The sequence below is a fragment of the Palaemon carinicauda genome, chromosome 31 (assembly GCF_036898095.1).
Source record: "Palaemon carinicauda isolate YSFRI2023 chromosome 31, ASM3689809v2, whole genome shotgun sequence".
Lineage (NCBI taxonomy): Eukaryota > Metazoa > Arthropoda > Malacostraca > Decapoda > Palaemonidae > Palaemon > Palaemon carinicauda.
Window position 1 is genome coordinate 1,497,188 of NC_090755.1, and position 17,503 is coordinate 1,514,690.

The following is a 17,503-nucleotide window of genomic DNA, read 5'->3' on the forward strand; positions in this document are numbered from 1 at the left end:
TTGGTACACAACCTTTCCAAAAACGAATCTCAGGAAAGGTTGGGAGTCTGGATGAATAGGAACGTGAAAGTATGCGTCTTTCAGATCCAACGAGACCATCCAGTCCTCCTGCCTGACCGCTGCTAGGACCGACTTCGTCGTCTCCATAGTGAACGTCTGCTTGGTGACATAAGCATTGAGCGCGCTGACGTCCAGCACCGGTCTCCAACCTCCTGTCTTCTTGGCCACCAGAAAGAGACGGTTGTAGAAGCCCGGGGATTGATGGTCCCGGACTATAACCACTGCCTTCTTCTGTAACAGGAGCGACACCTCCTGGTGCAACGCTAGCCTCTTGTCCTTTTCCTTGTAGTTGGGAGAGAGGTTGATGGGAGAAGTGGTCAGAGGGGGTTTGCGGCAGAATGGTATCCTGTAACCCTCCCTCAGCCACCTGACAGACTGGGCGTCTGCACCTCTCTTTTCCCAAGCTTGCCAGAAGATCTTGAGTCTGGCTCCTACTGCTGTCTGGAGAGGAGGAGAGTCAGTGTTTGCCTTGAGAAGTCTTGGAACCTTTCCTAGACTTGCTCCTGGAAGAGTCTGGACGGGAGCTTCCTCGGCTGGGGGCTCTACCACGAAAGGGCGGAATAAACCTCGTAGCAGGCGTATCAGCAACTGGGGTGCGGTAAGTCCTGGGGACTGAGGGAGCAACCTTAGTCTTACGAGCTGAAGAGGCCACAAGATCATGAGTGTCTTTCTGAATCATTGCCGCAGACAAGTCCTTGATAAGTTCTTCGGGAAACAAGAACTTAGAAAGCGGAGCGAAAAGGAGTTGAGACCTTTGACAAGGTGTGATGCTGGAAGAAAGGAAGGTACAAAGTTGTTCCCTTTTCTTAAGAACTCCTGACACAAAAATTGAAGCAAGCTCGCCAGATCCATCCCTAATAGCTTTATCCATGCAGGACATTAAAAGCATGGCCGAGTCTTTGTCCGCAGGGGAGGTCTTCTTGCTAAGGGCCCCCAGGCACCAGTCTAGAAAATTGAACATCTCAAAGGCACGAAATACACCCTTTAGTAAGTGGTCTAGATCGGAGAAGGTCCAGCAAACCTTAGAGCGCCTCATTGCTGTTCTACGAGGAGAGTCGACCAAACTCGAGAAGTCAGCCTGGGCAGAGGCAGGTACTCCCAAGCCTGGTTCCTCTCCTGTGGCATACCATACGCCCGCTTTAGAAGTGAGCTTAGTCGGTGGGAACATAAAGGAAGTCTTCCCTAGTTGCTGCTTAGACTGCAACCACACCCCTAAAATTCTTAAAGCTCTCTTAGAGGACCTTGCAAAGACGAGCTTAGTATATGTTGACTTGACAGGCTGCATGCCCAGCGAAAACTCAGATGGCGGAGAGCGGGGGGTAGCAGAGACAAAATGGTCCGGGTATACCTCTCTGAAAAGAGCCAGGACCTTACGAAAGTCAATAGGTGGAGGAGAAGACTTGGATTCTTCCACGTCTGATGAGGGATCCAGGTGCGCAGCTTCCTCATCAGAAACCTCATCACCAGAGTGTAGCGAAGTGAGAGGTAATGGAACAGTGGTATGCTGAACAGCAGAATCTGAACAAGCGGGTGCAACAACGCTTGTGGTTTCATCCTCAAGTCTCTGTTGATGAGATAAAACCTGAGGTTCAGGCTGCAAAGGCTGGTCAAAAAGAGTAGCGGAAGGTAGGCGCATGGGTTGAGGAGGCTGACTCCTGGCATGAGTGTCTTGACTCAAGAGTTGCGCTTGCTGTAAGGGTTGCGGATGCGCAGTAGCAGGTTCCTGAGGAACGAGTTGAGGTTCCTGAGGTGTGAGCTGCGAGAGTTGAGGTAGCGGCTGCGCAGAACGCAGTTCTTGTCTCGCGAGTTGAGGTTCCTGAGGCGCAAGGCTAAGGTGTTGAGGCTCTCGCCTTGAGGAGGGTTGAGGTCGCTGCAGCGAGTGCTGAGGTGGCTGCCTCATGGATGGAAGAGGTTGTCGTACCTCAACAGATTGTTGCCTCGCTGGTGGAACCGCAAGCGGAAGCGGAGGAAGAAAGGCATAAGCTTCCTGCTCCCATTGCTGAGGTTGCCTTAAGGAAGGCGGAGGTAGCTGCACACCGCTGGAAACTGGCAACTCAGTACGCAGTAAGGTATCCTGAGGAGCCTCAACTTCATACGCCTGGCAGACTGGACTGCGGTTAGGCGGAGCGAACGCAGGAGGAGGCGTAACCTTCTCAGCCTGACACTCACGCATTAAGACTGCAAGCTGTGACTGCATGGACTGCAGCACAGTCAACTTGGGGTCGACAGACGCTAAGGTCTGCTGAGGCAAAGCCTTAACAGAAGATGAGGTCTGTTGCGGCATCACCTTACCCCTCTTAGGAGGAGTGCAGTCACCTGATGACTGCGGAGAGTCAGAGCTAATCCAATGACTGCAACCAGGTTGAGCTCTTGAGGTCTGGACTTTGCGTTTGAGAGGTCTTGAGACCTGAGTCCAGCGTTTTCTCCCTGACAATTCTTCAGCAGACGAGTAAAAGACGGGCTCAATCGTCTGCGGGTGGGAGTGACGGTCTTTGTAAGACACGCCCGCAACCACCGAGGATACTTCTGTGCGCCGATCAAGGCCTGCCGAACCCTTTTGCCCTTCGACATTGCTTCTCCCCTGGGCTTGGGAGTTTGCAAGAGGTCCCAGACTGGGAGGACGACTGGCACGCACAGAAGTACCCTCACGCACCACACTGACACTGACACTAGCACTTGGCACTGCACTGACACTAGCACTTGTCACAGCACTGGCACTATTACCTCCCACTGCACTTTTGACCTTAAGTTCCTTGACTTCGGCCATAAGAGACTTATGATCACTAACCACCGATTCTACTTTGTCACCTAAAGCCTGAATGGCACGCAAAACAACAGACATATCAGGTTGAGGGCAAATAGTAGGTTCGGGGGTAGCCACTACAGGGGGAGGAAAAGGTAGGGGATCATGAGGTGAGGAAAAAAGTGAAGAGCGAGAAGAACTCCTCCTAACTCTCTCTCTCTCTAACTTGGTTGAATATTTCAAGAATCGGACAAATTCAAGTTCCGAAAGTCCGGCGCATTCCTCACATCGATCTTCCAACTGACAGGGTCTTTCCCTACAGTCAGAACAAGCGGTGTGAGGATCTACCGAGGCCTTCGGAATACGCCTATTACAAGACCTACATCGTCTATGGGGTGGGGCTTGTGAAATGTCAGACATCTTGAATCAAAGAGTTAGCCAAGGGGGATTCCAAATCAAGCAAAAAGATCGTTAACCATTAATCAGAACTAAATAAAAGCTATCTAAGCTAATATAGAAGTTTTCCAGTATAGCGACAGTCGAAATCTGAGAGAAATACTTCACCAAAAGCCGTGAACAATACTCCAAGATCATAAGCGTATCCCATGAATGTCTTGCCGGAAGCACGACAGAGGAAAAAGTGAGGTGGTGTCAACAAGAAGTACTGCAGTACCTGGCCACAGGTGGCGCTGGTGAGTACACCCCCTTCTAGTATAGTGATAGCTGGCGTATCCCTCCCGTAGAATTCTGTCGGGCAACGGAGTTGACAGCTACATGATTATCGGGTAAGTTTAATATTGAAAAATTTTAATCTATTACTATTCCTATTGCTCAATCTTTTACTTGCAGGCCTAATATTGTAGGCATTTGCCGTTTTACAGACTTTGGGATTTCATACGAAGGGTAGACACATGTTGACAGTTAAACCAAGCTGCAACTGTATAAGCAAACAGTTAAAGAAATAGCCTAGCTTAAGGCTTTACAGTACTGTAATGTAATTAAAATCTTGATATTTTGTACCTGCCACACTGCAGACCAAAATAATATTAGAACAGCCTTTATGGATCTAATTTTAATCATTGTTAAGGCCTTTCTCAACCCTAAGCTGCATATCTGGGTAGCGTAATATATTGCAGGCAATATTACTGAATGCGATTGCAAAAACACATTGGTTTAGGCAAATATCGATTTTGATTACAGCTGGGCAGCAGTTCATGTTTCGTGTAGGATCTCGAAGAGAATGCCAGCAGAAGGTGGCTGAGCTACCTGAAAGGGAGTTGTTGGCGAAAGGCGACAGGGTCTGCCATGCTGTGTAGAATGGACTGTGGGGTCCATTGTATCCCCATCTCCCTGTGTGCGTGTTGAGTGTTGAAGCTCCAAAATGGAAATAACCACCCATTAGGAAGGTTCCTAATGAAGACCTCTCCACTCAAGAACATTCAAACTAAAACTTTTTTCAAATTATCGGCGTAGGAGGCCGAACTAGCATTTGTATATAAGCAAGAAGGACATTGGTTAAAAATGTCATGTGATTATGAAAACATATGAGATTGGAGATTGAAAATGATTACCAGTACTTATGATACAGAAGATAAGAAATCAAAATCTGGACAGGCATACCACATGTCGGAAATTTCATAAACTGTGTCCAGGATCGTATTATGGCAGTAATGCAGATCAAAACAAAACTTAGTCAAATACAGAACAGAGTCAATATATGATACATTAATTTTCAGCGAAACTGGAATTCGCTATAAAAAGATGGATGAGTGCTGGCTACATTTTTAACATTTTTCTCTTTATGATTAATGGGGGCTGGGGCATAATACCTTACAAATCAATCGATTAAAATATGAACACTATTTCAGAGATCATAGTGATGATAATTTCGGAGTCCATTTCAGAAACAGATGGTGAGTTATTGTGAATACTTTGGTTTCAATTGCTTTTGGGAGCTTTGTGTTTTTGCAATGACATAATCATCAGCTGCATTTTTTATAACCAATTTACAGCTTTCGAATATTTATCCACAAGTTCCTGAATACTGTTCTATAACAGCCATTGTTTTTTCCAGCCTTTCCTTCAGTTCCAGCATAACTACTGTCATAAGAAGACGTCTCCAAAATTCATCTATTTCTGTAATTATGTTGAAAATGCTCCCCATTCAGTGATTAGCTATTGTAATGATCCTTTAATTTCCAGCAACTTACATGGACCATATATTTTTCCAACTATAGTAGTTATCTTGTGTTTATTATGCATTTCTGACTGCTATTATTCCTTCAAATCACTCAATTTTAGTTTTTCCACGATCAAAACCCTGGTTACACACTGTGATCCCCGATAAAATTTTTAATAAGTGGGGTAGGAAAACTCATGAATAGGTGGTTTCCTCTATATTCATGGTTAGAAATGAATAGAATAAAAATAGCGAGTAGGAAAAATATTTAGTTCATGTATTTGGCTAGATATTACAATATCATACATTTACCCAGAAAGGTATGAGTAAAAAGAGAATTTTTAACGGAAATAATTATCTCGGTTACTAGTGGATGCCAACTATAGATTATGGGGATCAAAACAGTAAGTTTGATGAGATCTATAAAGTGTACTACTCTATACTGTACTAGAACTGTTTATAGAACAGTGGACACATCCAACAACTAGTCCTAGTAGAAGTACTGTAATTAGTTGTTGCCTAGGGGCTTTATGCCCTTGTAGGGATATGCAGATTTTAGCAATTTTGTGTAGGGATATTTTAAGTTAAAGATGTCTCGTTTCCATTACAATTTAATTAGAAGAAATACTTCCCATAACATCAGCCAGTCAAGCTAAATCGCAACAGTAATTTCCGAAATACAGCAAACACTTTAAACTTAGGGTGGGACTCAAGCTGATGTCCATGCAAGGCTAGCTTGTTACCACTAAATCTCTTTGCACTCGTGAAATGAGACAGATCATCCCTTTTTTGGTAAAAATGTTATTTTTATTAATAAAATAAATTTTTGAATATACTTACCCGATAATCATGTAGCTGTCAACTCCGTTGCCCGACAGAATTCTATGGAGGGATACGCCAGCTATCACAATACTAGAAGGGGGTGTATTTACCAGCGCCACCTGTGGCCAGGTACTCAAGTACTTCTTGTTGACACCTCCTCAATTATTCCTCGGTCCACTGGTTCTCTATGGGGAGGAAGGGAGGGTCGATTAAATCATGATTATCGGGTAAGTATATTCAAAAACTTATTTTATTAATAAAAATAACATTTTTCAATATTAAACTTACCCGATAATCATGTAGCTGATTCACACCCAGGGGGGTGGGTGAAAACCAGTGTACAAGATTAAAGGATAGCTAAGTATCCCATATTTCATATAATCAGTTATCCACAATAACAATGAAATAATAAGTACCTGGTAAGGAAGTCGACTTGAACCGTTACTCTGCCTTTAATAAGATCGTCTTCCTTACTGAGCGCAGCGTTCCTCTTGGGAGGCTGAATCAACTCAAAGGTGCTAAAGTATACAGGGCTGCAACCCATACTAAAGGACCTCATCACAACCTTTAACCTTGGCGCTTCTCAAGAAAGAATTGACCACCCGCCAAATCAACAAGGATGTGGAAGGCTTCTTAGCCGACCGCACAACCCATAAAAAGTATTCAAGAGAAAGGTTAAAAAGTTATGGGATTATGGGAATGTAGTGGCTGAGCCCTCGCCTACTACTGCATTCGTTGCTACGAATGGACCCAGGGTGTAGCAGTACTCGTAAAGAGACTGGACATCTTTGAGATAGAATGATGCGAACACTGACTTGTTTCTCCAATAGGTTGCATCCATAACACTCTGCAGAGAACGGTTCTGTTTGAAGGCCACTGAAGTAGCCACAGCTCTCACTTCATGTGTCCTTACCTTCAGCAAAGCAAGGTCTTCTTCCTTCAGATGAGAATTTGCTTCTCTAATCAGAAGCCTGATGTAGTAAGAAACTGAGTTCTTAGACATTGGTAGAGAAGGCTTCTTGATAGCACACCATAAGGCTTCTGATTGTCCTCGTAATGGTTTTGACCTTCTTAGATAGTACTTAAGAGCTCTAACTGGGCAAAGTACTCTCTCCAGTTCGTTCCCCACCATGTTGGACAGGCTTGGGATCTCGAACGACTTAGGCCAAGGACGGGAAGGAAGCTCGTTTTTAGCCAAAAAACCGAGCTGCAAGGAACATGTAGCCGTTTCAGATGTGAAACCTATGTTCCTGCTGAAGGCGTGGATCTCACTTACTCTTTTACCTGTTGCTAAGCAGACGAGGAAAAGAGTTTTTAATGTGAGGTCCTTAAAAGAGGCTGATTGGAGCGGTTCAAATCCTGATGACATTAGGAACCTTAGGACCACGTCTAGATTCCAGCCTGGAGTGGACAACCGACGTTCCTTTGAGGTCTCAAAAGACCTAAGGAGGTCCTGTAGATCTTTGTTGGAGGAAAGATCCAAGCCTCTGTGGCGGAAAACCGCTGCCAACATACTTCTGTAACCCTTGATCGTAGGAGCTGATAGGGATCTTACGTTCCTTAGATGTAACAGGAAGTCAGCAATCTGGGTTACATTGGTACTGGTTGAGGAAAACTGCATTGGCCTTGCACCAGCTTCGGAAGACTTCCCATTAAGACTGATAGACTCTGAGAGTGGATGTCGTCCTTGCTCTGGCAATCGCTCTGGCTGCCTCCTTCGAAAAGCCTCTAGCTCTTGAGAGTCTTTCGATAGTCTGAAGGCAGTCAGACGAAGAGCGTGGAGGTTGGGTGTACCTTCTTTACGTGAGGTTGACGCAGAAGGTCCACTCTAGGAGGAAGAGTCCTGGGAACGTCGACCAGCCATTGCAGTACCTCAGTGAACCATTCTCTCGCGGGCCAGAGGGGAGCAACCAACGTCAGCCGTGTCCCTTTGTGAAAGGCGAACTTCTGAAGAACCCTGTTGACAATCTTGAACGGCGGGAATGCATACAGGTTGAGATGGGACCAATCCAGCAGAAAGGCATCCACGCGAACTGCTGCTGGGTCTGGAATCGGAGAACAATACAAGAGGAGCCTCTTGGTCATCGAGGTAGCGAATAGATCTATGGTTGGCTGACCCCACAGGGCCCAAAGTCTGCTGCAAACATTCTTGTGAAGGGTCCACTCTGTGGGGAAGACCTGACCCTTCCGGCTGAGGCGATCTGCCATGACATTCATATCGCCCTGAATGAGCCTCGTTACCAGCGTGAGCTTTCGATCTTTGACCAAATGAGGAGGTCCCTTGCGATCTCGAACAACTTCCTCGAATGAGTCCCTCCCTGCTTGGAGATGTAAGCCAAGGCTGTGGTGTAGTCGGAGTTCACCTCCACCACCTTGTTAAGCTGGAGGGACTTGAAGTTTATCAAGGCCAAATGAACTGCCAACAACTCCTTGCAATAGATGTGAAGTGTCCTTTGCTCCTGATTCCATGTTCCCGAGCATTCCTGTCCGTCCAGTGTCGCACCCCAGCCCGTGTCCGATGCGTCCGAGAAGAGACGGTGGTCGGAGGTCTGAACAGCCAAAGGTAGACCTTCCTTGAGAAGAATGCTGTTCTTCCACCACGTTAGAGTAGACCTCATCTCTTCGGAAACAGGAACTGAGCCCGTCTCTAGCGTCATGTCCTTTATCCAGTGAGCAGCTAGATGATACTGAAGGGGGCGGAGGTGGAGTCTCCCTAACTCGATGAACAGGGCCAGCGATGAAAGTGTCCCTGTTAGACTCATCCACTGCCTGACTAAGCATCGGTTCCTTCTCAGCATGCTCTGGATGCATTCTAGGGCTTGGAAGATCCTTGGGGCCGACGGACAAGTCCGAAAAGCTCGACTCTGAAGATCCATACCCAAGGAGACAATGGTCTGTGATGGAACGAGCTGAGACTCCTCAAAATTGACCAGGAGGCCCAGTTCCTTGGTCAGATCCATAGTCCATTTGAAAATCTCCAGACAGCGACGACTTGAGGGAGCTCTTAAAAGCCAGTCGTCTGACGGAGCCGGACACAAGATCATGATACTGCTGCACAGTCTGTAAACTGTCAATCATGGGCAAGCGAGGAAGTACAGTGACAACCCGAATCTGTCTAGACTGTCTGGGTCGTACAGACAACTCCTTAACGGGTTGCTGAGGTTGCCGCACTGCATCACAACAAGTCCCTTCTGTTGGTTGTTGAACGTCTTCCCCGTGACACATTGACTTCGTAAACAAAAAATCCTCTAACAAGGACTAAGCTTGGACTGCATGTCATGCAACACAGCTCAAGGTCTATGGGAGCAGGTGTGGTAACAGACGGGATTAGCGGCTGAAGTGTAACCATTACCTTCCCTGTAAGCATGTTATGCTTAAATAAAAGTCCATAAGAGGTTATGCAGCTAAAGGCTCCCTCCAAATGACAGAGTCCTCAAGGGAATATCAGAAGGAGGGAGAAAAGAACTTTCTCATCTACAGGGACCTTATCCTAGAAAAGCTAAGTTCTCTGAGTGAGAGTTCACTGGTGCAAAGCAGCAGACTAGAAGGCAACGTTATGAAACTGCTTGAGAGTCTAGTGAGTTGGCAACAACCCAAGATGTGTTGAGAAGCATGCGGTAAGGTATGCAGAGCATGATGTATGCAGAGTATGCTGTATGCAGAGCATGCTGTATGTAGAGCATGTTGTATGCAGAGCATGCTGAATGCAGAGCATGCTGTATGCAGAGCATGTTGTATGCAGAGCATGCTGAATGCAGAGCATGCTGAATGCTGAGCATGTAGTAAGCAGAGCCTGCTGAAAGGAAAGCAGAGCGTGTGCATGGCGTTTAACATTTCTCAGAAATTCCATGACCAGTGCTAGAGTGCTTTATGCATGCTTGCATGGGGTTTAAACCATGGTATGCTGAACAGCAGAGTCAGAACGAGCTGGAACAACAATAGTGTGGTTTCCTCTTCAAAACTCCGATGAGGGAACACCTGAGGCTCAGTCTGCAAAGGCTGAATAAAAGACAAGCAGAAGGAAGGCGCATGGGTGGAGGAGGCTGACTCCTAGCATGAGTGGTTGAACCCAAGGGTTGCGCTTGCTGAGCGGTTGGCGGAAGCGGAGTAGCAAGTTCCAGTTCCTGTGGTGTGAGCGGAGCGCGATGAGGAAGAGGCTGCGCAGAACAAGGTAAATGTCTCGCAAGCTGAGGCTCCTGAGGCGCAAGGCTAAGGTGTTGTGGTGCTTGCCTTATGGAGGGTTGAGCTCGCTGCAGCAAGAGCTGAGGAAACTGACTCATGGACGGGAGAGGTTGTTGTACCTCAACCGAGTGTTGCATCACTGGTGGAGCAGCAAGTGGAGGCGGAGGAAGAGAGGTATAATCCTCCTGATCCCAATGTAAAGGTTGCCTTAAGAAAGGCGGAGGCTGAACACCACAGGGAACAGCAAACTCAGCACGTGTCTCAACATCGTACGCCTGGCAGGTGGAACTGCTGGCAGGTGGTACTGCGATCAGGCGGAGCGAGTGTAGGTGGAGGGAGTGTAGGCGGAGGCGGAGGAGCAACACTCTCAGCCCGACACTCACGCATCAAGTCCGAAAGCTGTGCTTGCATGGACTGTAGTAGAGTCCACAACATCATACGCCTGGCAGATGGTACTGTGATCAGGCGGAGCGAGTGTAGGAGGAGGGAGTGTAGGCGGAGGCGGAGGAGCAACACTCTCAGCCCGACACTCACTCATCAAGTCCGAAAGCTGTGCTTGCATGGACTGTAGTAGAGTCCACAACATCGTACGCCTGGCAGATGGTACTGTGATCAGGCGGAGCGAGTGTAGGAGGAGGGAGTGTAGGCGGAGGCGGAGGAGCAACACTCTCAGCCCGACACTCACTCATCAAGTCCGAAAACTGTGCTTGCATGGACTGTAGTAGAGTTCACAACATCGTACGCCTGGCAGATGGTGCTGCGACCAGGCGGAGCAGGTGCAGGCTGGGCGAGCACAGGCGGAGCAGGTGCAGGCTGGGCGAGCACAGGCGGAGCGAGAACAGGTGGAGGGAGTGTAGGCGGAGGAGGAGGTGCAACACTCTCAGCCCGACACTCACGCATCAAGACCGAAAGTTGTGACTGTAACTGAGGAGAGTCAGAGCTAACCCAATGACTGCATTCGGGTTGTGAACTTTAACTTCGTACGTCTGGCATAGGTCTGGACTTAACGTTTAAGAAGTCTTGAGACCTGAGACCAGCGTTATTCTGCCTTTATTTTCTCCCCTAATCTCTTCTGCAGACGAGCAAAATAAGGGCTCAATCGTCTGCGGGTGGGAGTGACGGTCTCGGTAAGACACGCCCACAACCACCGAGAATACTTCTGTGCGCCGATCAAGGCCTGCTGAACCCTTATGCCCTTCGACATTGCTTCTCCCCTGGGCTTGGGAGCTTGCAAGAGGTCCCGGACTGGGAGGACGACTGGCGCGCACAAAAGTACCCTCACGCACTAATCACTTATCACTTTGATTTCTGTTTGCACTTATTTCACTGAACTCGAAACTTTAAGTGGTTTGTACCTGAAATACGCAATTCTATCCTTTCTCCAAGTTAGTAATTGCGAAAACAGAATTACAATGTAACAGAAAAATCTAATGAAAGATAATTCAGTGGTAGGAAAGAGACTAAACACTAGATCACTCTAGAAACGTTAAGTTTCTTCCCCTAAAGAGACTAGGGAGAAGAGCAAAAAACGATAACGACGTTACTCGTACGCCTGGCAGGCTTGAATGAAACGTTTATCCTCTTTCTCCCTCCGTCTCTATCTCTCTCTCTCTCTCTCTCTCTCTTGACTTAGTAACCTGAGAGAAGAGCCCAATCATATATATCGTTAAAACATATTATTGTTAAAGGAAAAAAACTGAAAAGTTCCTTTATTAGGATCAAAACCATTAAGTTAAGAAAGAATGAACAAAACGCTAGACACGGTTACTCTTACTGCAACGTGAAACCGTGAACATTCTTTCTCTATCGTAACGATAGAGTGCAAGTTGAACGTTCTGAACGTCAACAACTGCAGAGACAAAACAAAACGTTAGTTCAGCTTTGAAAACAGTACGAGACTGTCAAAGAAAATCTTTCAAACTCTGTGGCGGAAATAGCATAATATGTTAACAGGTAAAACCGAAATGACGGGCTCAAAGTTTATTAACTTCGGTAAAAGACCGCCTACTATTAGGAAGGTCGAATATAAACAAATATAAAAATTAATTTTAATGAGTTTATAATAAAAGGAAGTTAATCGAAGAGGCCTATAAGAGGCGGAGAGATATAAAATAAATCTATAACTTTTATTAAGCAAAATTAAGAAAGAGAGTCTATACTCTCTTAGACACCAACACTTCCGTCTAAGGGAAGGGTCGGCCATTGAAAAGTGAACGAGAGTTCATACTCTCTCGTCACCAAAATTAATCAAATTAATTCCAAAAGCTAACTAAGCTAATATAGAAGTTTCCAGTAAAGCGACAGCCGAAATCAAAGAGAAATACTTCACCAAAGTCGTGAAAATACTCCAAGAACATAAGCGTATCCCAGAACGTCTTGCCGGAAGCACGACAGAGGAATAATTGAGGAGGTGTCAACAAGAAGTACTTGAGTACCTGGCCACAGGTGGCGCTGGTAAATACACCCCCTTCTAGTATTGTGATAGCTGGCGTATCCCTCCATAGAATTCTGTCGGGCAACGGAGTTCACAGCTACATGATTATCGGGTAAGTTTAATATTGAAAATTAACGAATAGTGCAACACAGTTTGTAGAAAATAAGTCATCAGCTCTTGTATTTAGAATGTCTTTGATAATGATTTCTGGCAGAAATCCATAGTTTTTGAGTAATGGTGGGTCGACTACATAAATGAAAAGCCATTGCTTTGCGCTAGGAATGGTCATCAATTACGTTTAAAATACCTTAAAATATACTGAGTACCAATCTAATTTCATGACATTTAAATAAGCTTTTTTTAAACTTTGCTGTTACAGCCAGTCATCATCATAAAAAAGCAGTCATTGTAATAAAAAAAACATAATCAAAACCCAGGAATAGTAATGAAAACGGTCAAAACACTGGAGCTTTCATTTATCAGGACTTCCAGACCATAGAAATGTGATTTTGTATTACAAATAATGTACTTACTTAATTGTGCTAATCATTTATTAGTTTTTCTTCTGTCTTAACTCGCTTCCCTCGCAGATAAACATTATTTCATTGTACTTATGTCCTGGCAAACGTAACATATTTTGCAATGCGCATTATCCCCGTGGGCTAGTATTTGGAAGTTATTTTACTCACCTAATTTATCATTTAGTTCAAGAGCCTTTTCCTCTGCCGTAGGTCACTCCACAATTTAAAATTATGGTAAATGTGTAGGAGAGCTCCGCGGAAGATCTTGAAGAATTTAAACACCTACAATTCACTATTATATCATATAGAACGCTTATATAATAGTCAATATATGAGCAGCTTCTATTTAACGAAGATATTCGTGTGTATAGTTATGTTTCACTTGGATTTTTTCTAAGTGTTTGTTTTTGTTTACTGTGTGATGTCTTGGCTAAAATGAGCTGTTTCACCGCCTTACTGCGTATGGCAAACTAGTTCTCAATGCTATTCTAACCAATAACAGGTGTTTTCTTGACGTCACACTGTTTGAAAACCAATCATGGCGGTTTTTACAAATCTAGCCAATGCTGACACTTATTACTTCACTTATCCCTGCTATTTTTCCACCAGTTACCACAGTTTACGTGAAGTTCCGCGGAGGAATATTTTTGCACGTCTCGGATCTCCCTTCAAACTGAAAAGCTCATTTTGCCGTGAAGTATGGAGCAATTAGCAGGACCTTCATCCCGTTCCAACTGTGTCACTTGTGACAATTGCTTTATTTCTTATGGAGATTTTTGTGTACATTATTCAGGGAAAGTTGATTTGCTAATTGCATTTGCTCAACGTCATGGTTTGATTTTGGCAGAGAAAAAGTGCCCTAATTGTGAAAATGTGTGCCGTATAGATTACAACAAATTAGCATTCCGGTGTGATCGTAGTGTGGTTACTCATGGGAAAAGGAAGAGGAGGTGCAATTTTTTCGTGTCTTGTTTCAAAGGTAAGTTAGATATTGAGACTAATTTGAAGTTTGTGTTCCTTTTTTTGCAAAAGGCGTTTTCATTTGAATTTGTTTCGTTTGAACTGAAACTCAATGTGGCTTTAAGGGGGGGTCGCAGGGGGGGGCGGAGCCCCCCCCCCCCCCCCGGTAGGCCTAGGTAGGGGTACAGGGCCCCATAGGCTAGGTTAGGTGGGTGTCTTAGGTTCGGTGGTGCCCTGAAAATTACTGTGGCCTTAAGGGGGGGTCGCAGGGGGGGCGGAGCCCCCCCCCGGTAGGCCTAGGTAGGGGTACATGGCCCCCAGGGTAGGGTAGGTAGTTGTATTAGGTTCGGTAGTGCCCCGAAAAATCACTTTTCTCCTCCTCCCCCCACCCAAAAACCCCGCTTCCCACTGGGGTCCCCCATAATTGTAGTAGTAGGTTTATGCTTACATTTTCTGTGTAAGAGTTAGGTGGTTGTAGGAGGATTATCTCACAGTTTCAAGGTAACTGTAGCTCTAATTTACTGTTTTCTTTCGTTTTCTACTTTTAGAAACTTTTAAATCGAGCGCGGAGCTCTCCTACACATTTACCAAAATTATCTCTCCATTCCTATATTCTGGCAAGTGGAACATGTTTCACTATGCAAATTAGCCACGTGGGCTACAATTTCAGCTTTTTTTTTTCTATCTAATTCATGTCCTAGCTCAATTATACCAACTTAAGCAAAAAGGTGAATACACACTTAACAAATGGGCGAGTTGTAACTTCTCGGTCCAGTCTCTGTTCAAACATGGACTTGGCATCCATTTCCCATTATCAGACTAAATATATAAAACACACGTTTCTACCATAACCTTTCATTATTAACATGAAAATAAGAGCTGTAATTATATTGTGTAATCACGCATTAGGTTTTATTATAGTTACGGACAGAAAAAGCTTTTCTTCTTTTTAGGTGTTTCCTATAGAAAAATGTTAATTTCTAAAAAAACAAATGACTTATTTTCACTACAAATAAAAACTTAGTTATCTGAGAAATAATAATCAATGGGGTTACCGTGCACAGCTCAGCATGTACCGCTTGCCAGTGCACAGGAGCTTGATGTTTTTCTTTTTCCACGAGCAAAGCGAGAACACGGCAGAGCAAAAACCATTAGATTACTAATAAATATTCCCGTTCTTGGACAGTCTAATGGGTTTTCAGTTTATTTGCTGATGAAATTAATGTCAAATTCAGTGAAAGAGCATTATTTACTACTGGAAAAACTATTATAACTGTTCAAAATGTTATTCCATCCGTAATTACCAAATATTGAAAACAAATAACCAAGAGGTTTCTAGTGTGAAAGGTTCCGCCCTTTAGTCTGTTCGAACGAGTATGTTACGACAGAAGCATCACCTATCAGTTTTAATATGAACTACCAGGTGGGAGGATGCACCTGTAGCCTGTACCGACTACAAAATTAGCAAAACTAGAATTTTTCATTAAACCTGTAACTTCATTAATAGAGGTTTTCACCAGTAGTATATTAGATTCAAAATAGTGTATTTGCAAAGATCTATTCAATTAAGCAAGCTCCAATGTCCAAGCTAATATTTCACACCTCTAACCCCTTTTCTATGCCTAGACCACCCTGTGTCCGCCGATCTACAAACACTCCTAGCCTTATGAGGGCAAATTAATTAAACCGTGCTATTCTACCGTTAGGCAGCCTTAAGTACCTGACCTGGAATGATAAGGCATACCTATGGTAGTTACCGACTCAATTGTGCTACTCTGATGATTGTTATTTTGCGGTAGGCTTCACAACCACTCTGGCGTTATACTATTTTCTTTGAAATATAGTTAAGTTGACAAACTAAAAACTTACTGGTCTGCAAATGGTTCGTCCTCCGGTATGGTTGGGTATGCGTCTAAAAGTAATAATAATTATATTTGTAAAACAACTTGGAACCAATGAAACGACTTGCAATATAACAAGTAATTGAGTCAAGTCGTGCACTGCAGTGCAGTCTGCTACGAGACGACTGGATGATCATAAAATAGTGTTAAAAGACTAACTCTTTGCAACGGCACCTCTTAACCTTTTCAGAGATTACTCTTCATCATCATCTCCCATGTCTATTGACGCAAAGAGCCTCGGTTAGATTTCGCCAGCTTTTAAATCATTACTTCTCCATTCAGTATCTGCTTCACATTTCATAGTCCTTAGTCATGTAGACCTGGATCTTCCAACTTTTCTAGTGCCTCATGGAGCCCAGTTGACTTTGGTGAACTAATCTCTCTTGGGGAGTGTGAAGAGCATGCCGAAATTATCTCCATTTTCCCCTCACCATGATATTATCCACATATAGCACTCGAGTAATCTCTCTTATAGTTCCATGTCTAATCTTGACCTGCCATTTAACTCCCAATATTCTTCTGGGGGCTTTGTTCTCAAATCTCCAAAATCTGTTGGATAGTATTTCATTGTTATACCACGACACACGTCCATACAGTAACACCGATCTCACTACAACTGATATGTAGCCTGATTTCTATAAAAACAATTTCAGACGATTTTATTTCCAAATTTTACTTAACCTGGTCATTGTCTGATGTTTTTTTTCAATCTTTTATTAAATTCAAATTCTAAAGATCCTGTATTGGACATCGCATTTCCTAAATATTTAAATGATTCTGCCTCATTAATCCTTTCTCCTTCCAATGGTATTTCATCTTCCATTGCATATTCTGTTCTCACCATCTCTGTCGTTCTTCTATTTATCTTGAACTTAACCTCGTGTGATATTTCATGCATTCTGGTAAGCAAGCTGTTGTTGTTGGGGTATTAAAGCCAACACTTGTTGTTGGCACGGGCCTTTCCCTTGGTTGGCCCGTAGGCTCGTAAGCAAGCTTTGCAAGTTCTGTGGTGTTCTGCTAATTAGGACGTCATCGTCATGCTCTAGGTCAGCTAATTTTCTGTTACCAATCCTTCTCCACCATCCCCAACTATTCTACGCATTACAAAATCCATGAGGAGGATAAACAACATAGGTGACAACACATTCCCTTGGAGTACTCCACTGTTCACTGGAAATTCGTTTGATAAGACTCCACTAGCATTAACTTTGCACTTACTCTTCTCATGAACAGATTTAATCAAATTTACATACTCGAGAGGAACTCCATAATAATGCAGGATTCTCCACAAAATTGGCCGGTGCACACAGTCAAAGGCTTTTTCATAATCCACGAATGTCATGAAAATAGATTTTTATATTCTACTCATTGCTGTACCTTTTCGAAATCCTGCGTGTTCATCTCTCAGCTTTTTTTTTATCAACCTTTCTCTCTAATCTCTTTAGAATGATCATACTATATATTTGCATGACAAATGACGTTAATTAGTCAGATCTCCTTTGTTTTGCCATTTTCGCCAACTTTTCTAGCCCCCATTCATTAGGTTTTGCCCCTTCACGCAACATTCTAGAAAATAGTCTAGGAGTCATTTCATTTTCGGCCAATATGATCTTAACAGTTATTCCATCGTATCCAGAGCTTTTCATCTCTTCAGTTTTTTTTTTTTTTTTTTTTTTTTTTTTTTTTTTTTTTTTTTTTTAA

At 44.0% G+C, this 17,503-nt stretch overlaps 1 protein-coding gene across 1 annotated transcript in view; it reads right to left on the bottom strand.

Annotated features, from left to right (window-relative positions):
* Positions 1 to 15,934, bottom strand: part of mRpL20 (mitochondrial ribosomal protein L20) — a 66,748-nt gene extending 50,814 nt beyond the window's left edge. The window contains exon 1 of the mRNA XM_068354738.1: positions 15,771 to 15,934. The gene's annotated coding sequence lies outside the window, so the exon portion shown is untranslated. The remainder of the gene's footprint in view (positions 1 to 15,770) is intronic.
* Between the last annotated feature and the right edge of the window lie 1,569 nt (positions 15,935 to 17,503).